This window comes from Pseudophryne corroboree, chromosome 2 (genome assembly GCF_028390025.1).
Source record: "Pseudophryne corroboree isolate aPseCor3 chromosome 2, aPseCor3.hap2, whole genome shotgun sequence".
NCBI lineage: Eukaryota > Metazoa > Chordata > Amphibia > Anura > Myobatrachidae > Pseudophryne > Pseudophryne corroboree.
In genome coordinates this window covers 1,053,952,187-1,053,956,962 of record NC_086445.1, presented here as the reverse complement: position 1 = coordinate 1,053,956,962, position 4,776 = coordinate 1,053,952,187, and positions in this window count along the sequence as shown.

The window sequence follows — 4,776 nt, the reverse complement described above, 5'->3', positions numbered from 1 at the left end:
AAAGCGGGTCTCTTCCATCCAGAAACCTGGTCAGCACCACCACTGGACATAGATAGGACCCGGAAACAATCTGCTGCACATATGTACCCACAGGATTACACTCTACACCTCGTTACCCAACACTCACTTACCGGTGACAGACCTCCCTACCACCGGCTAATACCGGCAGATAGCTTTATTAGTGTAACAAGGACACAACTACGCAAGCATGCAGAGTGCCAGCCAACAGAAAGCGCCGGGTCCGGAACTTCGTGCATCAGGCAGGTAGCGAGCCGTCCCAGACGTAGAGAGGACCCCAGGGCTGCCCTCCACTGTGCCTGGCATGCTGTGAGTAGGACGGCGTATCTGTTAGAGGCGGCTGTGTTGTTACATTTCACAACCACATCCAGAAAATCTGGTGTGAAGAGCGGAGGAATGGCGGTGTGTGGGAAGCAGTGCAGCTCTGCCAGCGCCTGTGGACATATTACTGAAGAGATACGGGGCGGCTGCAGCTAGGAGACCTGTGCCGGAACGCTGGCAATGTCTAGGAAGGAGCCCGAAGCTGCGGGAGGGAGGTGTGTGACACAGGGGGACTGTACAGAATCCACATGTGGCAAATGGGACGTTCATTTGTATCCAGCGATATAAGACTTGTATGTAATGTCTACGTGTATATTGTAATAGAGTCTGCAACACAAAATGGTTTCCAACCTGTCCTTTAAGTGAACCCATAACAACATAGGTATGGGAGTAGAGGACACTGATGTATAATGGGGGAGTCAGAGGTTAGTTTATGGCTCTTACCTTATCTAAGAAGCTATACACGACATTACAAAAAGCCAGGCCAGGCCAAGAAACCTGACCTCTTGTAACTTAAAAGAAAGACAATTGTTGAAAGTGAAACCAAAGTAAATCTGGTTTCTTACTACCCAGGTACACAGCATTGAGAGAGTTAAGGAGAGGGTGGAGGCCTGCAGCTATGATGGGGTTATATCTGCCCCTCACACACACACTGTTTTGTTCATTCTGATGGAAGTGGCTACCGGTGCCTGGATTAATGTCTGTATTCCTGGGAAGCTTCCTCACGCAGATCTTAATGCACTACGTAAGCGTAATTAGGTTCTGAATTTCTTTATTCCCTTTTTGTTTATTGAGACTGCTAGTAACCTGTATATCTTTTCTAAACTTCTTATAGTCTTTGTAATCTTTTTACCCTTGTAAACCCGAAGAGATTTCTTAATTATAATAAACATATAATTAGATCTGACTGCTGTGTTCTTGAACCCAAGTCAAGCCAAGTGAAGTACGTTACCTATTGTTTTCATGATATTAAGATTGGTGGTTACAGGTGAAACTAAAGAAACCTGCAACGTCCGTAATATGTTGAAAAGTCTGCTGGTGGCAGCGGAGATTCGCACGGCGCTGGCGCAACTGTCGGATTTCTCTTGCACCGCCCCACCCTGGAAAAGGAGCGTTGTCGCCTCCCCCTGCCTGATTAACAGGCAGAGGCGATCGCATTTCCTGCACCCCCCCCCCCCCCCCCTGCAGGATTGGCGCTGCACATGCGCTCTCGGGGTGATCATAATAATTCCGGTTGGATCGCGACTTGACCTGAATTAGCCCCATAATGAGAAGATGCCGGCACTCCAATGCTATATGTTGTTACTTGCCCTGGTGCCCTCCCGAGTCAGTCACGCCCCATATGTAGAAATGCAAGTCAGGCGGCACTCACGGGTCTTCCTATAACCAAATAAAGGACTACGGAGTTGGTTCCACGTTCAACGTTTCAGTGTTGCCACCTTTATCAAGAACACAAACACCATAGTGTAAAAACATACCTTACGTACACAGTTGCATCAAATCCAGTGCAGTCCCACCCACTGCCGTGCTGGTGATGTCATTGGATTGCACCGGCATCTCACAGTGCGGTGCGTCACCACGTCCAGCGTGATGACGTCATACGCACAAACATGCGCTCCACGTCTCCTGCCAACAAATCAGGGGGAGACACATAAATGATGCACATAAACGTGACAGTTGCATAGCAACCGAGTATACAGTACATAGCGCTTGTGAAGCGGCTTTTTGAAAGCGCACTAATACAGTACAATATAAATAACTATTATAGTGAACTGTGCACCAGCGCTATGTACTGTATACTCGGTTGTTAGGCAACCGTCATATTGTTTATCCACATCCTTGTGTCTCCCTCTGATTTGTTAGCAGGAGACTTGGAACGTATGTTTGTGCGTATGATGTCATCACGCTGAATGTGGTGACATGCCGCACTGTGAGACCGATGATGTCACCAGAACGGCGGTGGGCGGGAGCACACTGGATTTTGTACAACCGTGTATTTACGTTATATTTTTAGACTATGGTGTTTGCATTCTTAATAAAGGTGGCAACAACGAAACGTTGAACCTGGAACCGACACAGTAGTTATAGGTAGGTGAGTATATTTAAACTGACCAGACTGATACCCCGACGGCATATGGCTCCCTGTGTGCGTCATACGCTTTGGCCATCTAAGACAACGGCCCTCATTCAGCTTGGATCACTAAACTGCAAAAACGCAAATTAGCCGATTACGTCAGACTGCAAAGTACACATTGCGATTGCTGTGCGTTCACAGGGTCAGTGAGTTGCGATCGCTAAGTAATTGACAGGAAGTGATCATTTGTGGAGGTAACATGGCGTTTGTGGGGAGTGGTTGGGAAAACGCAGGCGGATCACGGCCGTTTTTGGGGCGTATATATGACGTCAGCTGCGATTGCTTGCAATTAAAAACATGGCGCCAGTGCGACTGCATCCGCATTATTCTGAGTAGGCATGGGTCAGCCACAACTGACGATGGTACTCGGTTTCTGCGTATGGATCGCAGTTCTGAGAACGCATATGCAGAGTTGCGATTGCGTCGGTGGCCGTCTTTTACCATCTTCACATGCGATTTTTGAGACAATCATAATTTCAATCTCAATAATGATTCATGCTGAATGAGGGGGCTGTGGTCATGTCTCCTGGGAATGCGCAGTGATCAGAACCCAATGCTCCAAAATTACTAAGTTATCCCAAGTCACTAGATTTGATGTTAGTTTGACCACCCTGGAACTTGCACTTCTCCATGTCATGATCCTGACCCTCTTGTCATTGTAGCTTATCATGACTTACCTCTGCCAACAGCCTGCAGTCCAATGTTTCCTGCTTACTGGGTTTGGCCCAGCTTTCCAGTTCCAGTGTGTTCTGTTTGGCTGTGTTCATTGGCCCTCATTCAGAGTTGTTCGCTCGCTAGCTGCTTTTAGCAGCATTGCACACGCTAGGCCGCCGCCCTCTGGGAGTGTATCTTAGCTTAACAGAAGTGCGAACGAAAGGTTCGCAGAACTGCTACTAAATAATTCCCTGCAGTTTCTGAGTAGCTCCAGACCTACTCCTACCTTGCGATCACTTCAGACTATTATGTTCCTGGTTTGACGTCACATACACGCCCTGCGTTCGGCCAGCCACTCCCCCGTTTCCCCAGGCACGCCTGCGTTTTCATCTGACACTCCCGAAAAACGGTCAGTTACCTCCCAGAAACGCCCCATTCATGTCAATCACTCACCGATCAGCAGAGCAACTGAAAAGAGCCGCTCGACCTTGTGTGAAACTGCATCGTTTTTTGTGAAAGTACTTCGTGCGTGCGCACTGCGGCCCATATGCATGCGCAGAAATGCCGATTTTTAGCCTGATCACTGCGCTGCGAACAGCAGCTGGCGATCAACTCGGAATGAGGGCCATTGTCTGGGACGTTTGTTCCGCATTCAAGCTGCAGTCTGTGTTGCTAGCTGCTGATTAGCCACCTGTGTGAGCTAATCAGACCTTGCCTCACAACTGGCTACACCATCAGTTTTGGACGATATTCCTGCTTTATCAGTTCCAGGCGATATTTCGCTTCTGGACGTTATTCATGCTCCCTCGGGTTCAGACGATGGGGGTCCTTCTGAGTTGATCGCTCGCTGACGATTTTCGCAGCACAGCTATCAGGTAAAAAAATGGCAAAACTGTGCATGCGTATGCTCCGCAATGCGGACGCGCGTTGTACGGGTACAAAGAGCATTGTTGCTGTGCAATGCTTCTAGCGACGAATCCATTTGCACAGCCGATCGCAAGGAGATTGACAGGAAGAGGGAGTTTCTGGGTGTCAACTGACCGTTTTCTGGGAGTGGTAGGGAAAACACAGGCGTGTCCAAGCGTTTGCAGGGCGGGTGTCTGACGTCAATTCCGGGACTTCCGTCGCTAGGATCATCTCACAGGATAAGTAACTTCAGGGCTGGTCCTGTTTTGCACAAAAATTTTTTGTACCGCTCGGCTGCACAGGCGTTTGCACACTTGGAAAGCGAAAATACACTCCCCCGTGGGCGGCGACTATGCGTTTGCACGGCTGCAAAAAGTAGCTAGCGAGCGATCAATTCGGAATGAGGGTCGATATTCCTTCTCCATCGGACATAGCTGATATTCCTGCTCCAAGATCGGTCCCAGACGATATTCCTGCTACGACATCAGTCTCAGCCGATCCTGCTACGACATCGGTCCCATCCAATCCTGCTACAGCGTCGGTCCCAGCCGATCCTGCTACAATATTGGTCCCAGCTGATCTTGCTATGACATCGGTCCCAGCCAATCCTGCTACAACATCGATTCCACTTATTTCACCCAAATCAGTGCCAACCGTCAGTGTCATCGGTTCCAGCTGACTAATCTTCCAGTTGACATTATCATCTCTCACATCCAGCCGCAAGCCAAGTCTGGTTCTATTGA